Source organism: Phyllostomus discolor, chromosome 2 (assembly GCF_004126475.2).
Source record: "Phyllostomus discolor isolate MPI-MPIP mPhyDis1 chromosome 2, mPhyDis1.pri.v3, whole genome shotgun sequence".
In the NCBI taxonomy this organism is placed as follows: Eukaryota; Metazoa; Chordata; class Mammalia; order Chiroptera; family Phyllostomidae; genus Phyllostomus; species Phyllostomus discolor.
Window position 1 is genome coordinate 55,900,009 of NC_040904.2, and position 26,801 is coordinate 55,926,809.

Sequence of the window (26,801 nt, forward strand, 5' to 3'; positions counted from 1 at the left end):
TGCTTACAGAAAATCCAAAGTGTGACCTTGAAGGGGAAGTCCTTAAAGAGGGTGGAGGGAAGCTGTTGTCAGATAAAGCTGCTGTCTGATGGTTCTGGGAACAAATACTTGGTGCTGTGCCTAGACCACTGTTGGATGGCAGTTCTTGCAGTCTTTGGGCATGAAATGAAAGAAAACAAGGAGAGGCTGGATCTGGTCAGGCATCTCTGCTCCCAGCTGGGAACTCTTGTTAATCCATTTTATAGAGGGCGAAACTTTGTTACAGAGGCTTAAGTAACTTACTCTTGGTCACAAGACTGCTACCTGGTGGTACCAGGATTCAACTAGAAGCAGTCTTTCAAATCCAAAATCTTAGCTACTTGTTTCTGTTGATCTCAAAACAAACAACAAATGCATGAGCATACAGTGAAAATCACTAGGGCTTGAAAAAATCCCAGTCAGTACAGAATTCATAAACACCAACCCCAATCTATCAAAAGTTGGGAAGACCAATGTGGGAGGAAGCACTAGGAAGGATGACCTTCACGTATTCTGCTGGTTTGACAATGAATTGCAGTAATTTTGGAAAGTCATCATCAGTATCTATCAGAGTTTACATGACACAGAAAATTCTGCCTGTACCAATTTGTCTTGTAGAAATAAAAGCAGCAATGTGTAAAGAGAAACATACAGAAATGTAGATATGCCAGCATCTATAACAGTATTATTGATAATGACATGAAATGGGAAACAACCTGAATGTACATCAATAGATGAATAAATGAATAAATTACAGTATAACATTCTATCAAATGTTATAAACTTATGCAATTATTTTTATAAAATATTGTCCATAGTGCAATCTGATTTTTAAACCAAATAATGGAATATTTTCTTAAGTATGTTGATATCAGCATGAGGTATCTACAGAAGAATACATGCCATGCTGTTAACATTGCTAACTTCAGAGTAAAGAATGGGGAAAGTAGGGAGCACATGGAAAGAAGTATAATTAATTTTTGTTCATCTTTATTTATATATTTTAATTTTTAACTTATTCTATTGAGCACCTAAATCTTTTGTAATGACAAAATATTAAGTATAGAATGCTTCTCAGGAAGCTAAGTAATTTGATATTTCTTAAGAACATTTAAAACAATGTTTATTCAAGTGAAAATGTAATAAAATAAAAAAAGCAATTCTGATTAAAAGATTTTTCATATTAATAAAAATGTGATAGAATTGAAACATTATAAAGTATAATAATGGAAGTTGATATTTTAACATTTTACTTTATGAAAAGCAACTTATATAAAAGGTCTTCAAGCATTATGAAGATAAAGTGACCTCTATAAAAATATAGCGGTGTAAGAGAAATCTGATTAGTCATCTGCTCACAGTATATATCTCTATGGAGAGAGATAATTGTACCTTCTTATTTCATTTATGTTTCAGAAACTACAAATATTATGTTGACCCACCAGACTCTAGAACAGAACAGGTAAACTTCCAAAGAACAGTAGTTTAGGCCTAAGGGAATCAGCAATTTCTTAGATGTAACCACTAACAGAGCCTGGAAGTCTTGCTTTTATGCAATATTTATATTTCTCATCAGTTCTATTAAGAAGACAAGCATATAAAAAGCTGAGTTTGCTAATGATGGGTTCTTTAGGTCATTGCCTCTCATTTTAAAAATAATAATGCTGACAAAAGGAGGGGGGATAGATAGATAGATAGATACACTAGGGAAGAACCAGTACACAAAATTAATTTTCCAAACATTTTTCATTTCAACATCTCAATTTATGTGTTAGACACATTATTAACTTGATGCAATGTGTATGTGAGTAGTATTCAAATATAACCTCCATTTTACTTAAATAAAATTTATGTATTTGATATACTTGGTTAAATTGTTAACAGATTTGGATAAAATATTATAAAACATGATAAAGTAATAATAGGCCCAAATGAAAGGTCCTTTTAGTGAACTTGTACCTACCTCCATACTAATAATATGCCATGTATAGTATTGAGAGAGCCCAACTATATTCCAAAAAAATTGGTAATTTAAATTTCCATCTCATACATATGTATCTCAGTCTCATTTGCACTCTATAATTCACCTGAGTGATAATTTCTAAGGTTATAATATCTTATAAATACAGTTTCTAATTATATATCTATAAATACGTGTCAAAATTGAAATGTTTATAATATAACTGATGTGACCAGTTTAACATCATGAAAGATTATTTTTCTTTAAAAGCGTTGATGACGATCAAATGTAATGGTATATATATGGTGTAGTAGAGCTTATATATTATAGAGCTGTTGTACTGATCAGGAATACATTTGCAAATGTACTTTGAAGGTAATTTCCTGTCAAGTGTCAAATTTGCCATACTGTTAAGATCTTGAGTAACTTTGCCTCATCTGAAATGCAGATACTCTCAAACTTACTCATTGTGATAGTTTTTGAACTCTGTTATAAGAGATGGCCAATAAAAATGATCTATTAATCTACTTGGAAAAAGTCATCTATAATTAATTCCTGCAGATAAATAGCATTCACATTTTGATAAGGAACATAAGTACCAATAACTCTTCCACCTATACAGTTTTATGTGTCTCTCTTCATAATTATCATTTTGGAAAGCTTTCAAGTGATACCTCTTATTACAGTAGAATAATTTCCTGGTAAAGTTCTGATATATGTGTCCTTATTTAAGGTGAGTTCTAAGATGTCTAGGTCAAAGCTAACAAAGTCAAGTGTACAATTTAAAGGTATCCAGTTGAAGTACTCTTGAAATACACCTAGAAACAAGAAATTTACTAGCAGTGGAAATTATTTGCTGTTAAAAACTATGTTATGAAAAGTCAAATTATCATATAGATGTGAACATATTACTTTTCTTGAAGATATTTTACCTTTTTATGTTCAGATATACTAGTGTCTCTTTATGAACCTGGTGTTTTTAACACACAACAGATTGCTCTTTGTGAAATGAGATTCTGACATTAGATTAAAATGAAACATGGATCTCAGGAAAAGCTTAATCAGCCACTTTTTTTTTAACCTTTGGTAAATAAAACACATCTGAGCCATAAATTCAAATAATACTTAACTCTTTTTCAAAATTTTGGAACATATGGTTACTTTGTCTCTCCATAACGTTTACTTCTCCCTATCTTATGTCTTCTGAATTTATAGCTATCTTTTTCTGGATTTGTTTTTACAAATTCATTAATGTATCAAATAAGTGTAATATAAATAAATCAGTTTATAGCATATATCATTCTTTTACTTGGCTGTTAAATCACTCCGCATCAATAAATTTTTAGACATATCTGATTCGTAACTTTAGTTTTTCCTGATGCCCACCTACAGCCCCTATTAAATTATGTTATATAGTTTATTCATATATAAGCTAACTATTAGTCAGGTATGTGCTACTATAACTTTTATAACTATACTGAATTCAGCCACCTGAGAGCTATGTTATGAGATTTCATAAAATGCTTCATGATTTAATGAGATCATTTATTGTTTTTATTTCATCATATTAATGTATCACAATTTGTGTTAGAGCCTTAAAAGTGTTGCAACGGATTCAACTTCAAATATCAAGTCTGTCAAAATACAAGTTGATAAAAAGAATAAACTGACAACTTCTTTTATTGAAAAATACAACCTGAAATATGGACTATGTCAAGATTCAATGACAGTCCAAATGTTGTGAAGACCAACTCTATCCTAAGAAGTCATCAGACACATTAAAAAATGTTTGAAAGTTTGATTACTCTAATCTTATACAATTTACAGAGAAATTACTTTATATGTTGATCAACTCTTCATAAATTGTATGGTGACATTTTAAATAACCATAAAGGGAAATATATTCCTTATCAGAACAGACTTTCCTATATTTCTTGATTTTTTTCTAATAAATATATAAATCTGCATTAAAATTGATATAAAGGGAAGTAACAGGACAATGCTACTATTATTGTCACATTTTTAGTCTTCTATATTGTTACTGATACCTTAATGAGTCAGAGGCCTTCTCTGTATACCTCTTAGTAAAAGTGAAGAGGAATTTCTCTAGCAACACTTATAGAAATACAGTTCACATGTGCTGCCAAAAACAGAAGCAAAGTACAGATGTCTAAAATAATTCACTCTACTTAAATTTAAAAACACTAAAAAGGTAGACAATGTGTGGTTATTTATATTTACATAAATTATAAAATGAACCAAAAGCAAGAAAATGGGTATATAGGGTGAGAAAAAGGGAGGTGTGATATGGGAGGAAAATATATATGTATATTCTTTTTAAATTGAATTTATTGAAGTGGCATTGGTTAATAAAATTATATAGGATTCAGGCATACAATTCTTTAATATTTCATTTGCGTTATATATATTCTTAAAATGAGCTTTGTGTGTATGTGTTCCATACATTCTTTGGTATGATTGCATTATTTTATTATAAATTAAAAATGGAAATTGAACAGAAAGACTGGTGTTAATGGTATTTAATACCTATGATTGATACTCGTGCCTTCACTGAGTCATGTATGGTGTTCAAGGCAGCTCAGAATAGAATGGTAGTGTTAAACCAGAGGGGTGTTAGTTTCTATTGCAAAATGGTAACACATTTCTCATTTCTTTTTTTATTTTATTTTTATTTTTAACTTTATTTTTATTGTTGACACTATTACAGATGTCCCAATTTTCTCTCCCTTTGCCCACCTCCTTTGCTCTCCTACCCCTTTCCCTCTGGCCATGACCATGCTGTTGTCTGTATCTATGGGTTATGTATTTATGTTCTTTGGCTAATCCCTTCACTTTCTCTCTTCCAGTCCTGCCTCCCTACTCCCCTCTGACAGATGTCAGTTTGTTCCATGTATCCATGCCTCTGTTTCTATTCTGTTCTGCATTTCATTTTGAGTCCTAGGCAGCATTGCCCTGGAGTCCAGAGTTCTGTTACCAGACTGCTCAAGGTGATTTAGGCTTTCTCTTTCAGGACTTCCACAACTACTATGATGGCTGAACCACCAAATCTCTCACTTGGATTTCTGTACTAGCTCCTCAGGCTTCTTCTCCCACCCTTCTCTATCTTCACATTATTCATGAATCAGAAACTAAATGATTGTTTTAAACCTTATTGGATTATATGACTATTTTAAAAATGTGACTAACCTATAATGTGATTAACCTTGTCACATTATTTCAATCTCAAACCCATCCCCATCCCCAATCTATCAATTTCTTATACCCTGACCACTACTTTTTTCTCTCAAAGTATTTATCACCTTTTCACTTACTATATAATTTACTTATAAATATGCTCCACCAAGGCAGAGCTTTTGTCTTAATTGATGTATTTCAAAAAGAGAAAAAAAGAAAGAAGAGAGAAAATAAAGATTTCTACTTGTAGTTCTACTAACCAGAGTGTTCAGAACTTTAAGTAATACCCCATCCTACCTAAACAGACTGATGTAGACACGCTAAAGCTTTAACAAAATCTGAACAGAACAGTACATCATATATTCTTCAATGATATTGAATGATGATGATCTATTTGGAAGTATATTAAAATTATCATAAGCAGAATGTCTCAGGTTTAAACATGTTACTTTTTTTCATTTTGTCTCTTTTAAAAGATTTTATTTATTTATTTTCAGAGATAAGGGAAGAGAGGGAGAAAGAAAGGGAAAGAAACATCAATGTGTGGTTGCCTCTCACACACCACCTACTGGGGACCTGGCCCGAAATCCACACATGTACCCTGACTGGGAATCGAACCGGTGACTTTTTGTTTCACAGGTCATCACTCAATCCACTGAGCCACACCAGTCAGGGCTTCATTTTGTCTTTGACCAAAATTTTTGAGTGGATAGCTCATGGTGAGTGTCCCAATTAATATGGTGATGATAATAATTAATGGAATTAAAAATATCCTGTAATCTATTTATAAAAAATTACAGCTTGATTATTCTTTCACATTTTAAATTGGTACTTTGATCTCATGAATATTCTTTTAAAAAGAATGTTATTTACAAACAAATTACTTAGCTACCAAAGAGACCCAATCAGCAATTCTAATTAGCAATTCTATGATTCAAAAATGCATAGAACTTTTCAGAGTAACAAATATTTCAACACTTTATCTTATCTGGGTGTGTAGCATTTTCTAAATTTAAAAAAAATATATAAAAATGAGAATCATAACTTCTATGAGGCATCAATCAGCAAATGAAACATGAACATCTAGATAATGAAATTCATCTACATATATTAATACATTTTTGTGAGAAGTACATACTGCCATCAAGAGTTTGCCTTTTTACTATTTTTATTTCTAACATCTCCTAATAGCATACAGTTTTGGTAAGAAACAAAGTGAAATTATACGTGCTTCCTTGTTTCTATGTGTATGTGTGTATATTCATATATATGCAAACATATGCTATTGTGAAATACTGGGATTCTTTTGTTCATTCTATTTTTTAAAGAGTATGGCTATAGAATTGCCTTAACAACTTAAAAAATTCTTATAAGTTTTGAGTTTAAAAGATTGATTTAAGAAAACTCTAGATTACAAGAATCCTACAATGTTAAAATAAAAGAAATGAAAATATTTTATATATTCCTGTTAATGTACCAATTATTTTCTTGAGTAAGGGATCAATTAATATGAAATTGTTTTAGAACCATGGAATATTAAATATATGAAATATTATTCACTTGCTTAGTAAGCATTTGGGGACTTTCATATTAAAGATTGTTGGAAAATTGCATCATACATTTAACTGTAATTGGATAAATTCTTCTCCCTTCCAATTAATTGGACTTGTATCAGAGGGGTTTACTCAGCTAGTGAGAATTCCTCTGTTTTTCCATGGCTACACTTCAACCCAAGTTGGAACTGAAATCACATGCATAAAGGCAGATTCCTTGTGGCATTATAACTTTATTAAGGGGACAGTTGGAAACAAACATGTACCAAATATATATGGAAATACACACAAAGTACTTATATTTTATATAAATTTTCTTGACTTTCTCAGCAAAGGCTTTACATCAATGTGAATTCTTCCTTCCTTCCTTCCTTCCTTCCTTCTTCCTTCCTTCCTTCTTTCCTTTCTTTCCTTTCTTCCTTTCTTTCTTCTTTCTTTCCTTTCGTTTTCTTTCTTCTTTTCTTTCTTTCTTCTTTCTTTCTTTTTTTCTTTTTCTTTCTTTCTTTCTTTCTTTCTTTCTTTCTTTCTTTCTTGTCAAATAGATGACAGTAGCTGCTATGATCTCGGTGGCCTGTAGAACTATCTACTTTACAACCAGAGAAAAAGAGAAATTACTTATCTAAGTCTTTGTGTAATTTGGTAATATAATTCCATAGCAAGGCTTTTTAAAAATTCTTAAAATCTGTTTCATAAACTCAATTTTTTTATTCAGAATATCATCTGTGTTGACTTTCCTGCTCATACATGTGATACATCATGTCTGCCTTATTACTAGAGCAGCATCTGCCTTATTACCAGATGTTATGCAACATCTGGTTGCATAAGAGAAGAGGAGTAAAGAAATACCTACCAACTCTGTTTCCCTCATATGTCCCCCAGGGCACATCAGTATTAATTACACTGCTAGATAGCAAATGGCTAGGGGGATATGTGATATTCAGCACTATTCACAACCAGTCTGATCAGATCAAGCAGGGCACTGACCAACTACCATGTGGACATGAACCCTAGCTGGAAGATTCTTTGACCACCAAACAGCATTGATCAGGCAGCTACTGGAATGCTGTTTTAGGTAAAGCTTGAATTTAATTCTCCTTTCAACCATAACATTTATAAGCATAATAGTATGGCACAGCAATAATACTAGTTATTGTTCATTGAGTGCTTACTGTACCAGAGGCACTCTTAGTGTTATAACCTTAAATATATTGTACCTGATATGAGTCCACATGGTATAACCTCAGAATTTATTTTCTTGTCCACTGCCAGTTATCCTGCCTCTGCAAAGACTAGGACATCAACTTCATTAAACTATTACTCATTATCCCTTTCTATAAAATAAGAACAATAATATCAATCTCACAGCATTACTGAAAACAAAGCACCAAAGAAGGTCCCTGGCATGTGTAGACTCTAGATAATGCCAGTTTCATTTGCATAAAATGAATATCTCTCATGAAAATATGTGTCTATGAATCATCTTCTGTGCATGCCAGAGAAGTCAGGCTATTCAAATTCTTTAGTTTTAATAGGTTTACTACCAGTAAATTTTCATTTTTCTTTCTCTTTGTAAAGAGGTACCAGATCTTCTCTGTAAAAATAAAACATCCAAAAAAAAGAAATATCAAAATTATGCCACAATAACATTCAAAATAGCTGAAAGAATATGCAGTATCTATTGAGTTTTATGATGAACCAGATACCAGAGTATTTGCTCCCCATGCATTATCTCATTTAGTCTCCCATACCATAATTCTTATCAACTGACATTCATATAACAGATAGGGAAACAGACATGGATGATTTTGTTAATTTACACTGGAGTCCATCTCTGGGAACTAATGGCAGACAAAGATTTATTTATTTATTTTTTAATTCTAGTTGTTCAAGCACTTTTCTGCCTTTTCCCCCCACCCCTCCCCACCACCCCAACCCTCCTCACCTTCTTCCCCTCTTTCCACACCTCCTTGTTATTGTCCATGTGTCCTTTATAGTTGTTCCTGTAAACCCTTCACCCTTTTCCCCCATTATCCCCTCCCCCTTTCCCCTCTGGTCACTGTCAGCCTGTTCTCAATTTCAATATCTTTGGTTATATTTTGCTTGCTTGATTGTTTTGTTGATTAGATTCTACTTAAAGGTGAGATCATATGGTATTTGTCTTTCACCGTCTGGCTCATTTCACTTAGCATAATGCTCTCCAGTTCCACCCATGCTGTTGGAAAGGGTAGGAGTTCCTTCTTTCTGCTGCGTAGAATTCCATTGTGTAAATGCACCATAGTTTTTTGATCCATTCATTTACTGATGGGCACTTAGGTTGTTTCTGGCACTTGGCTCTTATAAATTGTGCTTCTCTGAACATTGAGGTGCATAGGTTCTTTTGAATTGGTGTTTCAGGGTTCTTAGGATACAATCCCAGCAGTAGAATTGCTGGGTCAAAAGGCAGTAGCATTTTTAGTTTTCTGAGGGAACTCCAGACTGTTTTTTACAGTGGCTGCATCAGTCTGCAATCCCACCAACAGTGCACTAGGGTTCTCTTTTCTCAAATCCATTGAGAAAGTCTATTGATTCAGAGTCCATGCTTTTAACCAAAATTTTCTCACTTGGTAGCAAAATATAAAATTTTCAGTTTATTAGCCTTATATTTCTATTTCTCAAGTATAATGTTACCTCAATACAAAAACTTTAGTTTGAAATGCATTTCATCAAAAAAGTACAGTTATCTATAATTACATTTGATATGCATTCTAAAAATATAAGGAATGTCTCCTGATTTTATTCAATTTTGTATTTTAATAAAGTATTCCAGCATGAAACACTAGAATATTAATTACTAGACTCATATCATTTCCTGTGTTTTTAAAACTAGCATCTATTCCCTGTACTGTAATACTTGTGGCTAAATTGTTTTCCAATACCCACTAGCTGGTATGATTCACTTACTTTGCACATTACTAACATCAGTGGTTTGAATACAAATGGGTCATTTATTTCCAGAAGATAATTTTTTACATGTGTTTCTGAACTCTAAGGATTTCTGCAAATTGTCTGTAGAAAAAAACACAGCAGTTTAGGAGAAATGTTCAGAAAGCTATGTAGCTTTTAAACATACCAGGTTTATATTATTTTTCCCTTTTACCTAAAAACTCTCAGTACTTTCTATCTCATATCTGGGTCACATATTTTGTTTTTCTCTCCTTAAAATAAGACTCATCCATCTAGTCATAAATTATATGGTGTTGCTATTCCATTCCCTCTTCTACAGTATGATGCAGCTTCAGCTTCTAGCTTTCACATTGCTGCAATCACCTGCTTTACTTTTATTCAGCCTTATCTTCCAGATCGTGATGATCAAGCAAGTTTGGTAACAACTGATGCATTAGAAGTTCATCTTCCCCTCCCAAAAGTGATGGCTGTGCCCCACCTCAGCCAGCGGGTAGACATGTTCTGCACCACAGCAGGCTTCCCGTTCTTGGAGCAGGATGGGCTGACCTCTGCTGGGGTTTATGCTCACAAACAACACAACTACATTCAGTTGTTTAACATTTAACAGTTGCACAGAGCTTCCATATGAATGCTCACACTGTAGTAACTTTCTGGGACAGCATGATATAACAAATGCAGTAAATAGGATGTTTTTATTCTTTTTTTTTTTTATTTTACCTTTCCAGTAATCCTGGCAAAAATACAGGGCAGGTTTAATATTTTCACTTCGCATGAAAAACTGAGACACAAAGATGTAGAAATTTCTCCAAGGTTAAATAATTAGTAAACATCGGAGCTCAGATAAGCATATCTTCTGAACCACAGGCCTCTCTTCGCTTCTGGTTTCTCTCAATAGACACTGTTAAGAAGAATTTAAAAGTTCCTGCTGTTGTCAAGTGCTTAAATTCCTGCTCTGATCCTGCGGGATTCTCTAGCTGTGTTAACTTGGCCAAAACACTTAAATACTTGGTGACAATTATTTTGCTCTTCTGTAAATAGAGCTTTTATTGTGAATTTTTATGTAACAATGCTTATCATTATAGTATATATATATATACATATATATGTATATGTATGCATATATATGTATATATATATAAGCAATAATAAACCCTGACCCACCTGCTTTAAGGTCTTTTTCTAGATAAAATTATTTCATCAACAATAATGAAGGAGTACCTGAGCTACGTTAGAGTTGGAAGAGCCCCAGGACAGATCATTGCCGTGGACAGCCGTGGACTATTCCTGGTACGACACAGGTCAGACAGTGTCAGGAGACCAGGGAAAGGCAAAGAGAATGTCTTAAAGGAGAAAGAAGACATTCAGATAGGTACTAGATACCTTAGGTCCTCCCCAAAGAGCTCCCTGGTTCCCAGCACATCATGGCAAATGGAGAAATAAGATAAGGAAGTAGCGATGGCAGTGGAGATGGAAAGATCACCTTTGTGAGTGATGAACAAGCAGTTGTCGCTATGTGTGAAGAAGAATAGGTCTGTTACTGAATACAGAATTAGACTGATTTACAAACCCAGACGCAGATACACACTCCCCTACCCCAGGAGGAAAGGGTGCAGAGTGTCTATCTCCAAAGGATCATCAAGGAAATTCTTGCTCCCTGCACTGGGCTCTCAGGAGGGAGAGAAGGTAGGGCTGAACCTAACATGCCAGGAGACTCCTCCGCAACATGATGCTCAGAAAGAAAAAAATCACTCTATAAACCCTAGAATTGAAAACAAGCAAAAAGAATAGAAATATCTAGGTGAAAACAAAATGTCCAAAAAAAGAGAAAAATGCAAAAACTGAAGTAACAGACAATGTTTGAAATACAGAAGTATTGAATAAATGCAACAGAGGAAACTAAACATGAGTTCTTGCATGAAAAGTCAAAGGCAGGCATTAACTTCAACACAAATAGGAATATTAGAAAGTGAGTGTTCCTCTGATGTGTCAGAAGAGCAAGACACTCAAAATGGAAGTGCTGTTTTTCTTTTTAATTCCCATGACAGCACTGTGCAATGTGGGTCATAGTACCTTTATTTTCCCAGTGGGATGGGAAAACTAGAGAAGTTCAGTTCTTTCCCATGCCCTGAATATAACTCATGAAGAATTGGGAATGGGTTCCCCAAAAGGTGACTCCAATTTCTCAGCAGAAAATTTCACACGTGGCAGCAGAACACAATCCTCTCATTAAGGTGGGCATCACACTAATTTCAGAATTTGCTTATAAAGCAGAATATAAAACTAAAGAGTATCTGGTGACACTAATAGAAAATAATGACAGCCTAATGTCTTCTCCATTATAAATATATACTAAAGTATATTTTTTAAAATTGTGACTTTCATGCAAATGTGAAATGGAGCCTCATCAAAAATTGTATTTGGTTTATTAATTAAACCACTAGTAAGATGTTTGAAATAATTCAGAGATAATTTTAGAAACTGGTTGTACATAGGCAATTTATCAAAAAATTAAAATGCAATTGCTAAATTAGATTATTTTTAAAGTGGTTAATATTTAAGGGAACCAGCCATAAACCATTATGTTTGTTTAGTATTTAACCTGTTGTACTACAAAGAAATGATTTGCATCATCACTGGACAAACACCTAAGATTTGACTTTTGCCCTTCCCTTATGGAAATGGATATTGTCTGGTCAATTAAAATATCAAGTCCATGGCTGCATGAAACTAGCACTCAGTAATCTCTTTTGACTATTTCCAATATTCAAATAGATATTCTGACAGATACATGGAAACAGTTGCTACTTATTAATTAAGGTTACTGTTTTTCTCTTGGTCACTGAAAGCCTTCTCTGCCACCTGTTCAGTACAGGAGACAGGTAGAAAATTGTTCATCTTTGGCCACTCACTTTCATAACCATGCCACTGATTCAGTCACCTTGTGTGATGTCACTTACTGGGCTGAAGTTCTCTTTTACATCCCCCGAGTAACCTGACTTTGTTGTCTCAACTGGACTAGAAATTGTTCTAGTGTATTAACTACAAAGGAAATATCTAAATCTAAATTACAACTAAAAAAATAAAACTAAACAAACAAAACAATACACAAAGTTCTTCCCCAGGCCTTTTGTGTCCAGGTCCATAGACCTTCCATGGGCCACAGTCAATACATTTTCATTGACTTTCTCCAATGAACTGGGACATGAGTGAGGGCCACAGGCAGCTCCTGGCTGACTCTACTTTAGGGTGGCATCCAAAGGCAGCCGCTGTTTCTCCTGCTTTCTCAAATCTCTTATCTCTTTATTCTTCTTACATTTTCTCAAATATGTCTTGTTATTATTCAGCTGTGGTTATGCACTTCTCTGTGCCTCTTTTCTACCCCTCTTCTATTTACTCTCTAATCACAATTATTCACATGTCTCTCCACTGGGCAGATGGTTCAATTCTCCTACTCACTTTTCCTTTTATACTCTCATAGCCTTTAAATGCAGTCTGAATAAAAAGCAGGATTTTATTTTTTATTACTATTAGTTCCTTGTGTTTATTACATAGTACATCTTTCCATGCCCTTTGCACAAAAATGTATAGTTAGTATAAAGTGAGTAAATGAATTAATCAATGAATGAGTACAGATGGAGTAATTAGTTAAAAAGACATATGCAGTTTATCATAATTGTACCAGTAATTCATTATGGGTGTATTGTGGAGAAGTATGAATAAGGATATTTATAACAAAAATTGTTATAAATTCCAATCCCTTTTATTGTCAAAATTCTGTTCAGGGGTAATCTCCTTCATAAAGTTTCTCTCCATTGCCAAAACCAAATACCTTGTCCCTGTGGGGATCATGGGGTTGGTAGATGAGTGTGAGATGCCAGAGGAGAGGTGAGAGAAAGAAACTGGAATAGAAATTACAGGGTTTTGTTTAGTAGAATTAGTAGAATTTTTACTCAAGTCAAAATTTTCCAATGTAAACTAAGCACATTGTTCATACTCAGAATAGCTTTATGCAATTCAAAAAATAATGTTTTCTCAAAAATCTTATAGTTCCTATGATAAATAGATGTAATAATAGACGGTACATTTGATGCAGAAGACATCTTTCTGAATTGATGAGTCACTATGTTAAAGGAATGATGACTGTTTATAATTCCCACTCCCCTGAAAAAAATCTGCTTGTCTCATATTTGGCAAAGGTTGATGAATGTTTACATGACCCATAAACTAATGTGATTTTAGATCATTTTCTGCAGACTATAATCCTTAAATAATTTCCAAGACAACGTTTTCCCATCAAATGTTATGCAAATTATAATGAATTATGATAATTAATTTTAAATGCAGATTTTCAGCTGAGAAACCTTTCATTCAAACAAATGTGTTTTCAATGTAATTGGAATTATAAGCTACAAATAAGTGTAGTAATATACTAAGAGCCTTTTATTCAGATTGAACTGAACAAAAGCTGGTTGTCAGAAAGGTAGAATGAAGAGTTTGCATAGAAAAATCATAAACTTCTAGGACTGCTATTAAATATATCAGTAAGTATTTTTATTATCTGAATAAGCAAACCTCTGTCACTGTGAAATTGAAATACTGTGGAGCTGAAGCCTATATATGAAGTATTATATCTTTAATAGGTACAGCCAGAACTTCAGGTGAGGGTATTGTTATGTTTCATCCAGAAAAATACCAAAGCTCTTGTCACCCTCAGGCATAGGGGCACCCTTTGTATTCATTCACTTGGGGTGACATTTTGGTTAATTATTTATGATTCTTACCTAATTTTCTTTTTTTTGTTGTTATTCCAAGTTTTTTTTTTGTTACATCTTTCTCAGGCTTCGTTCACTTATCTGTCCTTTTTTTAAAGATTTTTATTTATTTATTTATTTTTAGAAAGGGAAGGGAAAGAGAGAGAGAGAGAGAGAGAGAGAGAGAGAGAGAGAGAGAAATGTGTGGTTGCTGGGGGTCATGGCCTGCTACCTAGGCATGTGCCCTGACTGGGAATCGAACCTGCGATGCCTGGGTCACAGCCTGCGATCAATCCACTGAGCTATGCCAGCCAGGGCCCTAATTTTCTTTAGGCTGCTGTCATTTTAAATAAAATATACAGTCCAAAAGTATAGTAGAGATTTATGATGGAAGTGGAAGACACGGACCCAAGAAAAGGTCTAAAACCTGGATGAGTTCAATGAATGAAAATGAAGGTTGTAATTTCTGCCTCTTGGCTACATACTTCAATCTACTTCACTTTTCTAGAAGAAAATGTTCTTCATATATAGTTCACATACACACCATGCACACACATACACAGAAAAAAATTTGTGCATATCTTCTATTATGCCCCCAATCTTATTAAAGCCTAGCCAGCAGAATTTAGGGTGAATAAGACAGGAAGCAAAAATCTGTGCTAGTGGATCACCGTACCAAGAGGATCACTTGTGGACAGGACGGAGTGGAGCCATCCTCATTTTTACATCTGATACCTGGACGATGAACCCCCATTCTGGATAAATCATTGTCATGCATTTACAACATGTTATATTGAGTCTAATTTTGAATATATATTACATCCTGGAGGACGTTCCTCCATGCCACATAAATTACATGGCTAAAAAACAATTCAAGGTAAAATTAAACATTGCTTTCTTAATTTTAGAGATTTATTCATTTTGGCCTAAAGGAATGAGTATCACCACTGTCTTTGCACTTCACAACATATGTTAAAATTGAGTGATATGCTCTCTTTTTCTGATAAGAAAACTTTAGAACCTGGAGTTCCTGATATCAACAGTAAAAAAAAAAATCTCTCTTAAAGTAACACACATGAGTAATAAAGCCCTACTGGAAAGAAAAATACTGTTCAGCATTTAGTGGACTTGCCAAGAGAGTTTATTCAGAATTCTTGTTTGTTCCTAGGCAAAGTAGTTAAGCCATTTTTCCAAGAAAAGAAAAGGAACACATTAAGTATTCCAGCTTTTTCGGTTTTATGTCCATATACAAATCTCAAATTATGTTTTTACTATAAGGACAATAGAATCTTTTGAAATTGATATGAGTGAGGTCTGTCCAGAAAAAGTCCAGCCATTGCTGATATAATGAGAACAATTTGCATGGCCTCGATATAACCTGGCAACCAATGAGAGTGGATTGGAATGCACATGGGTGAACAATGCTGACTTCACTGAACTAGTCAGTGGGGGTGGTAGATGCCATTGAGTAAGCATGTGCACTGTGTTGTCACATTCAAAATAACTGAGTACAGCAATGAATCTACATCAAATTTTGCATGATATTTGAACATTCCTCTGTGGAAACTATTCTGATGATTCAGAAGGCCACAGATACGGATGACTGATAATTGGCAATTTCATCACAACAACGCACCCACTCATGCATCGAATCTTGTGCAGTTTCTTAGTGAAACATCAAATCATCCAGGTGACTCAGCCCCCCTACAATCCAGATTTGGTGCCTTGTGACTTCTGGCTTTTCTCAAAACTACAATCACCTTTGAAAGAAAGGAGATTTCAGATTGTTGATGAGATTCAGGAAAATATGATGGGGGTAGCCGATGGTGATTAGGTGAACTGTGTGAGGTTCCAAGGTTCCTAATTTAAAGGAGGCTGAGTTGTCATTGTACTATGTACAATGATTTGTATCTTGTATCTTCTTCAATAAATCTCTCTATTTTTCATATTACATGGTTGGATACCTTCTGGACATGCCTCATATAGCATATACACAAATTTTCCTGCTTTCATTATTAACACAAAAATATAGGAATAATTCATTTAATTAATTTTTTATTTTGCAATTAAAAAATGTCTACTGTCTTCACTTGCAGAGTCCTCTCCAATGTTTAGTATATATTTTTCCAAACATTGTGACACAATTTGTAAATGTATAAATATATAAATAATAAAGAACCAATAGGTATCTATGTGTACATTATTAATATCTATATTGATATAGTTATCTCTCTACCTACTCTACTCCTCTTTCTAAAGAAATGAGCCCTCTTATAATCCTTGGTTAAGGATGTTGCCAAGGTAGTTTCCTGACTAAGGTTCCTGTCTAATAACTTGTTAAATAGTACTTATGGAACTGGGACTATATTTGGGAATTATGGAGTCACTGAGTATATTAGTTGGTAGCAGGAGGTTTGGGGAGAATGTCACAAGGAAGACAGCATTATGGTAACTGAGTCATTTCAATGGTAAATATATTGTAAGAAGTTTGGAATAAATTGTCCTTAAGTTTACCTTGGGTTCTGAATGAACTTCGAAGTTTTAAGTTTCATCCAGATGTGTGTATCTGGTTTAAATAAACATTTGTTGTTTGAAGGCCTGACATCCATTCCCTGCTCTGGTGCTGAAATCTTTCTTTTCCTTAGGTATAACACTGCTCTTTCATTCTCTGTCCGTGTTGTTTGTATGTGGCTGAGCTTACTACCAACTCTAGTGACAGGCACTCCACTGGGGCTCATGTCAATACTCAACTGTCCCAACCACAGTGATTTATTCAAGGATGGATATGGGGCCAGATTTAAGTCAAGGAGTGGTAAGTCCAAGGAGAGGAAACAGTTTGTTTTTTTAAGTATACACCATCTAGCACAAATAATTCCCCTTTTTTATTACATGTTTTATTATAAAATCATAAGCATGTAGTTCTGTAACATAAAAATATCACACTTAAACATGCCATATGACATATTAGGTGAAATGTTCAAATTAAAACTACAAAGTATTACACCCATGTTATTACCCTACCAACGACACTCACACAGGCATTACTTCTGCCAGTCCCTGTATACATATTTCTTTTATGCTAAACTTGGAAGCAATAAAGATATACTTGTGTAGTTCTTGACAAACACCTTATCACCTCAGTTCAAGGAACTGCTTGAGAATAAAGCCAACTCCTCAAGAAAGCAGAGCTACGAGAGACAGAGAGACAGAGAGACAGAGAGTGACAGAGATAAAGACCTGAAGGCATTTATTAAGGCTCTCATTGTAGTCACACTTAAAGACAAAATATCTACAAAATGTTCAGTTTTGTCAGCCAATTGCTTTTAAATTTCTTAAGCCAGTTTTTTAATCTTTCCCCATTACAATTTAAAGGGTATAGTCACAATTCCATTTGATGTGAATATTAAGCTTTTCTTAGTTAATCTCTATACATAGGGTGATTATACAATATCCAAATCATGATGCTGTTTGGACTGAGAGGGAACTATTAATAGTCACACAGGATCAACAGATGTAAATTGTGACATTGCCCAGGAAACCCAGAAGAATGGTCACAGTAACCATACTGAAAAAAATTGGTCGCACTGGCCTGACTCCACTCCTCTCAATGAACTTCAGTAAAAACAGAGTGATGCCTCCTCAGGACCCTACTCAGAGCATGTGTAAGGCATTTACCTGTGGGGGATATATTAACAAAAATAACTGAAGAGGATAGATGCAAGAATAAAGTGTGCTTGCTATAGATTTATTGCCATTTTTTTCTCTCTCTTTGATTTCCTGGCTTTATTTTCTCAGTTCATTGGTTATTTGCTTTTCTTTATGCTTCACTAGTGTTAAGCTTGCTAGTGGTTACTTTAAAAAAAAAATGCACATTTCAAATTTTACATTGGAAATCTAGCACTTTTCTAGAATGAGTATACTATAGAATAGCTGTATGACTAAAAATAATAGAAAAATAAAGCTTGGGGATTTATTAACTTTCACTAGGAAATATTGTAAAAATATATACTTTTTTAATTGCCAAGTATGGTTTTAAAAAGAACATAATGGCTAAATATATCTGGCTCTCTTTTCTCAAATTATGCAAGAAAGGGCAAAAGTATTTTGGTTTTCTAAATCTTGTTGAGAACTCAATTTTAAAATGCATTTTTAAATACGGGTTATTGTTTGTAATTGTAAACTAGAACAATAGTGAGGGAACTGTTAAATCCTAGTTCTTTTTAAATGGTTGACTTATTAATTTTTCTCAAGGCTTGGAACTCTTTTACTTAATAAAAGAAGTTTAGCTCTATGTTTTCCCTTGGATGATGCTTATGACAATTACACAACTTATAATTTACAGACAACTTATAGAGTTTCTGTCCATGAAAAATAGTTGATTCCACATGTAGAGGCAAATCACCACAAACTTTATATCCATTTGTTAATAATCTCATCAGTCATTTTTTCTTTCATATTATAAGTTTTATCATTTTACAATGACATTTTTTGTGAGCCTTCTCAGTGATGGTCAACAAAATAAAAATTAGAAAATGATTCATTTTTTTCATATAGCTGCATTAAAGCAAATATTCTTCTACCTCAAAACTGTTGTTGAAAATATTGTTTTCAATGAGACATTCTGTCCTGTAGAACACCTAGACTCAGAAACTATTTCATTCCCTGTGAAAGTTATCTTTAACATTTCATAACAAAAAATTATGATAAAAAATTGTAAATGAACATCACTGTTTTTCTGAAAGCTATAAAGTCTTGTATTGTATTTTGATTAGATTAATGTACATGCTTAAGCATATCCCTCTTCTATGTGTATAGAAGTAAAATAAAATTTAAGCCTCTAATAGATTTGTGTTACTTTAGTAACAATTTAAAAATTTTTTATTATGCCCTGGCTGGCATAGCTCAGTGGATTGAGCACGGGCTGCGAACCACAGCATCGCAGGTTCAATTCCCAGTCAGGGCACATGCCTGGGTTGCAGGCCACAGCCCCCAGCAGCCGCACATTGATGTTTCTTTCTCTCTTTCTCCCTCCCTTCCCTCTCTAAAAATAAATAAATAAAATCTTAAAATTTTTTTTTATTATTTAGGTTCGGACAAACTTTATAAAAAAACAGATTTTTCACATACAATTTTTGAAAACTAAATGAGCTAACACGTTTTTACTACTATTATTAGTTTTAGTTATCAGTTTTAGTTATTATCAGTATAATCTGTGAATACTACTTAAAAATGAGGATGTGAGGGTACAAATTGTAGTTAGTGCAAGTGAAGCTTCATTTTCTCACTGTACCCTTTCCAAGGCTCCACTACCTTGAGGCAACATTATGAAACACTTTTTATTTAGTTCTTCAAATGATTACATTATTAATTTATATTTATGCACTCATATTTTTGTTTATGGATATATTTGTTCTAAACAGAACCTCTTGGCTCTTTGCTATAATTAGTTTCATTCTCTTCTATCTTTTTTCCTAGTATCTTCTCAGTTCTAGCATGAATTTTTATAGTTTTTTTTACTGTCTCTTTAACTTATAGTATGTTCTAGATGTTTAGTAATTTATGTTGCATATTTATGAAATATATTTACACAATATATTTATATTTTATACAGTTATATAACCTGATATTAATCTATATAATTCAAGCAACATTGGTTATTTGTTGATTAGATGTAGCATTTACTGGTTTCAGGATGACTATGAGACTATTAGTTATTTTCCTTTCTTTCTCAACCTCTTGTGCCAATCTCTGCCCACTAACTTATATTTGTCATAGTTGTGTCTGTGCAGTTAGGTGTATAAGGCAAACACTATTTTTTAAATTCAGTGGCCTTCTATGTTATATTGATAATTCCAAAAATTGGAAAATATAAAGACATTTAAAACATTAAGTTTCTAAAAAATCTTTCATGTTAATGCAATGTTATTAACCACAGAAAGATAAAAGTGTTATCCTACGCTACTTAATATCCACCAGTTAGCAGATGATCTTCCACATAAAATATCCCAAAATTTTTTCTAATATTTTGTGTTCTGAACTATACTTAGCTGACTTTAAAAAATCCCAACTTTTATTTTTATTTATTCTGAGATCTTGTTTTTCTTCATTTTAGAGCAGGATATTTTGAGTTTGCGGAAAAGCTGATTTTATTTTGCCTTAAAATTTGATTGACAGTTTTTCCAGGAATAGAATGAATTCTTAATACTTAAACACATTTTTGTCGTCTGAAAAATATGCTGCATATCAAAAATATGATGAGAATTGGTTTTTATTTCTTCTTTCTTATCTATCTGTCAGCATTTTAAACGCATAATTATAAAAATTTAGCAAGAGATTTCTAAATATTAGTCTTATTTTAAAATCTTGTTTGACCATTGGTGATCTCTTTTATTCTGGTGATTATATTTTCTTCTTTTTTAGTTCCTCTCCTCCACTAATTTTACCTCCTTTTGAAACTCTGTTATACACAGGCTATATATAGCTCTTGGGTCTATCTTCATATGTCTTTTTACGTTTTCTTATACTTTCCATCTCTTGCTATAAATAGATATATTAAAACTAAAAAGAATCAATTTCACTTGCCTTGCTAATTCACATTTGCCCGCCTCTTCTATGTTGTTTAATTTCTTGAAGTGCCAGGTGTTAGTGAGGAAGGATGGTAAGAAGCTAGGAAAATTCCTTGACAGGTAGAATGGGGAAAATGAGAGAGCTGAACAAACTGGCGAAGCAGTTTACAGCCAGATATGGAAGGTCACCTTCCTAGAGGTAATATACAGGCCTTAGGAGTGTTACAGCTCCAGGCCCAGAAAAGCAGCAAAACCAGCTGGGTCATGCCAGCACCAGCTGCAATGACTAACAACCCCCTGCCCTGGCAACGACCAATCAGGAGACCATAAGTCTGAAAGGTCACACCTGGAAAGAAGCTAATGCTTATTCTGCTGAAAACCTTACTTGAGACCTCTCTTAAGATTCCTGCTAGATTCCTTAAGATCCCTGCAAGAGAAAGATAAAAATCCTTGAAACAAAGAACCCATCCCATTCTCTCCCTCTGGGGAGCAGTCTGCCTCATTCCCTATCCCCTCTTATTCCCTCACTTCTTCCCCCAGAGGTCTGCATCTCCTAAATTGTAATGACCTCACAAGTCTTGCAACCAGGGGAGAAACAGTCAGCAGCAGTTGATCCCAGGCTAATCCCCTGACCCTGTCTCTAAGTCCCAGTGAGCTAAGGCGGCCCTGCCTCCACTCGTTTGTTGCTTCTTCTATGCCAAGCCCTTCCTTGTTCTACTGTCCCCAACTTTAAGTAGGTACCCTCAATCTCACCTTGATTCATGTGAAATCTTTCCTGCTTGAAGTCAAGAACCCACACACTATTGGCTGGCCTGAGGCAGAACCGCTCAGGGATAGGTCCCCTGTCTAGTAACATAATGATGGTCCGGTTTATTTGTGACCCTTAAGACTACAGTTTTTGTAGCTGGGGTGGACTTCCTCTGCAATTGGACTGATTTATTTTCTTTGAATGAGGGTGACTCATTTTAACATGTAGAGAAATCTTGGAAAGACACACCTCTGGATAAGGAGCAGGTAACCATATGAAGATTCCCAGATTTTCTAAATAAAGAAAAGTTCATTTTCAGGTTATACTCCACCGACATTGTCATAGCTTAAATTTTGTTTGTTTCAGAAAAAATGGGGGTCTAAGAAGACTCTGATTCTGCTTGAACTCTGACTCTCAGACCACTTTCAGATAGTCAGTGAAGAGCAGTGTAGGAAAGTGTATCCATGGAGTGAGAGCAGCCTGGATAAAGGCAAAGAGGCCAGAGAGAATGGGGAACATGTACAGAGTTGAAGTGGCTCAGTGGACAGGAGCACAGGGTATGTTCTGCATTGCTCCACATGCTAGCTTCAAGATAGAACAGAGATGTCTAAGCCACATTCAACTTTCTTTTCCCCCTTTTAAATATACTTTATTTTTAGAGCAGTTTTTGGTTCAAAGAAAAATAGCAGAAAATACAGAAAATCCCTATGTAGCATTGCCCCCACACATGCACTACCGTCCGCTACTGTAAACATCCCCCACCAGAGTGGTCGATTTATTAAAACTGATGAAGCCACATGGATACAATATTAGTATGCAGAGCTGAGAGTTCACATGAGAGCTCACTCTTGGTGTTGCACAGTTTTGTATTTAGACAAGTGCCCAATAACGTGTATCTACCATTGTAGTATCGTAAGAATAGTTTCTCTATCCTAAAAATCCTCTGTGCTCTGCCTATTAATCTCTCCTTCCCCCTAAGCCCTAGCAGGTACTGTCTTAACAGTTTTAACTGTCTTAACAGTTTTGTCTTTTCCAGAATGTTATATAGTTGAAATCATATGGTATATGTAGCCTTTTCAAATTGGCTGATTTTACCTAGTAAAGTACATTTAAGGGTCCTTCATGTCTTCTCATGGCTTGATAGTTTTGTTTTGCTTTCCTTTGTGTTTGCTAGTACTGAGTAATGTCCCTGTTTCTTGATGCACTACAGTTTATTTATCAATCAGCCTAGTGAAGGACATTTTGACATCTTGGTTGATTTCAAGTTTGGTGATTATGAATGAAGCTGATGTAAAAATCCATACGCAGGTTTTCCTTTGAACTTTCTTTTTAAAGTAAGAAACAACCAGTTATTGTCAGAAATCTCTGAGTTTTAGAGGTTTGCTGTTTCAGCTAGAAATAAGTATCTTTGTTAATAGAACTGACCATTAGTTATGTTGAAAAATCTTTTCTAGACACCTCAGTTTTTACAAGGGAGTATCAATATTACCAACTTATTTGATCTCCAAATATAAGAATTTGACAATCTTCATAGTTTTTTTCTAATTAGAAAATACAATGGTTTTATAAGTGACCAAGTTAAGTATATACATTAGCAAAAAGCTTCAGATAAAATAAAATTACGTATAAACAGAACAATAAGATGATCTCTGCCCACCAAGTGGTTTGTATTTGATTGAACTGAACTATTTTTGTTGTAAATACAAGAAGGTATATACTTGTGTATGTCTGTGAAGATGTTCAATAAGGTATGAGAGCAAAGCTTAATTAAAATACATTAGGAAATTATGACAATTATAAAAACATAAAACTTAAAGGTTGCATGGCCTTCTACAACATTTGTGATGTAACTAGTATTTTTTGATAGCTTCACTATATTTAAAAATTAAACTCTTTTAATATCATTGTGTTTGACATTCCATGTCAGGATGAAAACCTCTGGGCTCTAATTCAATTTTCTAGGGAAGGTGCAGATAAACAAATAACAAAATGCTTGATAATAAGGACATCAATACATGTCTTAAATATATGACAGCAACAGAACTGAGGAGAAACACAAGGTTACAGAGTGTATAATTCGTCCCAGTGATTACAAGGCCAGGGGAAGATTTAAGGAAGTGGGGATATCTGATGAAAGTTTCAAATGATGAGAAGTAAAGGTCCTACGTATGTAAGTGTGCATTATTCAGGACTTTACAACCTGCATACTTACCTTGTCAGAGCTTCAAAATACATGCATATAGATATTTTATTTCTCAGATGAATAACATTATTAAGGGTTTGAGAAATATACCATTTAGAGCTGATATCTTTGGAACAGTAGTATCTTCAAAATACCAAGTAAGCTAGGGCACGATTCAGTTTCAGTACTACCTGTAATAGCCTCTCCGATTGCTTGCTTCTCCATTTCTGATAATATGCTTTGAAAAACAATGTCCTTTAGGGTTCAATGGACCATGAAATAGTCTCTGCAGAAGTACCCCTGTTGCCAGCACTGAGACAAACATTCATTTTGGCTGTCAGCTAATAGAACTTGGAAGAAATGAAGCACATTTATTATGTACTGATATATTCTGACTAGATAATCCTTTTTAGTTGGAGGCACTATAAAATCAAGTGCAGATTACTGTTGGCAAAATAGTGAAAAATAAAATTTACTTGAGCTGCACAAGTTTTGCTTCCAATTTCACAGCTGGGTAATTTTCTTTATAAATGTATATTAAAAAGTTTTGCTGGGAATGAGTATATTATTAAATAAGCAATTTATAATATAGTAAGGTCAGATAAATCAACAGATTTCCCAAATAACAATATCTATGTTTTCAAAATGTGATAGTTTTCTAAGTGTTATATGATCAATAGTTCAGTTAAGTAACTTAACAAGGATGGGGACTACTTTTAGCATGAAAATGTAGTTATAGTAAAATTTTTATAAACCATTCATAATAGGAAATGTTAGATAACTATCTTTTGTGTTTATAACTAGAAAAATGAATCCTAAATATTGATACTCTGAAATAATAAAATGAGTTATTTCATGTTTAGCTATAACCTTAAAAATGGTGGTGAATGTTAACAGAAGGTAAATAGAATAGGATAAAGTTAACTTTTTGGGAGTAAAGAATAGACATTGTTAACACGATACAGCAATAGGTTGAGCATTTGCTGTCTTTCAAAGGGAAGAGACACAATTATAGTTTGCATTGTAAGAGGTCCTTTAGATATTTATTAAACTGTTCTCTTTAAATGGAAATTTACTTCTTTGTAAATTATTTAATCAAATATAGTAGTTACTTTCCTATCTCTTTCTGTTATTCACAGCATTTTAGCAATTCACCCTGCTCTACATTTATTTCAGTCATGAGTGAAATAGCAATTGCACTTAGAACAGTATCCAGGTTTTCTTATGTGAAATCAGTGAGGTGGATTTTTATGTCTCGTGCTTCTGCCATTGTTTTTAGCAACTATCTCAGATTGCGTCTCAAGTCCAAACAGCCAGAGTTATTCCTTATCCTGGTATACAGCCTACAAAGCAGTGATATTGGGTAGAGATCAATGACAGCATTGAAAAACCTATCCAAGTACACCAGTTACAGTCAATAGGAAACTAATCTGTGTAAGTAAAAATACTTTTTTTCTATTGTCTCTCTTTTTTCTTCTTCTTCTTAGATTTTACTTTATTTGGTAAAATTCAGAAACTCACCACCACTTCATGTCCACACCCTCCTTCTCTCTGAAGGAAGCAGTTCCCTCCAGACAAAAAGGCTGTGGTCTGGGAATCATCCACCATCTCCAGGGTGTATAATCAGGCAGCCCATGGCCTGGTATTCTGTCCTGCAGACCCAAAGCTCTCAGTGACAACAGAGGGAAGTAAAAGGAAGCTTTCACTTCAGAGACAATGAACTCTTCCTTCCCTTGTTCCTTTCTACCCACAAGCTCCCCACAAGTTCAACCTAAATAAAAGGATAGCAGAGGACAATGCTTGGGTGTGATACGTGTGAGAGATACACCACATACACCACATACACATACTCACAGAACTTCCTTTCAGTAAAAGAGCTGCAAAATCCCTCCCTGGAAAGAAGACAATTGGCAACACCAATCAGGGAGGACTCTGCGACCCAAGGAGATGGTTGGAATCACGTGACACTGGTAAAAATCCAGAGAGAAAATTATCTCACCATAAGTCCACTCCCAGGTCTCCAGTGAACTGGTTTTAGTTCTAAGTAGTTTCCATATCCACACAGGTGACTGTGGCTTCTAGGGTAGCTGGCTTAGGAAAGATTTTCCATGGCCAAGGAGACAGTGACTGGTGCGGGATGGGGTCAGGGAGACAGGAGGCCAAAGCCTTCTGGTAAGGGCCTGGGAAAGGAGATCTCTGCCCTTAGCTAATAGGCCCATATCATCCACAACCTTAAACAGTCATTTATGGTGGCCTGTAGCTTCATTCAGCTGCCATTATCACACTGTACATTTGCCACAACCTCCTACATCTTGGACCAGCTGATATCCAAGAAACTCTCAATCAAGTATACATTGATGAAGATGGTGGCAGATCTGTCTTTTGCTCGGCATGAAAGGGTCTCCAGAAGAAGCGCTCAATCTTGCCTACACTTTTGATGACTTTGAGTTGATTCTGCATCTATCCTATCTCTGACTATGCAGTCACCATACCATTGACTGTGTGGAAGAGCACTGAACCCTGTGGCAGGGTGGAAGTCTCTCCCAGGTTCCACACAACCAGAGAGCCAACAGTAGACACTGAAAAATTCACTAAGGTGGGAGAGACCACCTCCTGAAAATGTTTCTGTTCCTCATCAGTGGTGGTAGCGCTATCCTTCTGACACACAAAGAGAGGAGGAGCTTTGCATCCAGTGCAACCACTACAACAGCATCATGACTCTCTACATGAAGATAAGGTGGACTTCCTCCTGGTGGGGAACCTCATGCTCTCCCAGCTGCTGCTCTCTTCAAAGCTCACAGGGGGAACTTTGAAGAGACTGCCAGAGACTTTAACCCCAAGTGGATGAGTGTTATAGAAATCTTGAATGACAACAAGTTCCTGGG

General features: G+C 34.6%; 1 pseudogene; it reads left to right on the top strand.

Annotated features, from left to right (window-relative positions):
• Positions 1-10,875: 10,875 nt before the first annotated feature.
• LOC114515400 overlaps positions 10,876-26,801 on the top strand; it is a 104,695-nt pseudogene continuing 88,769 nt past the window's right edge.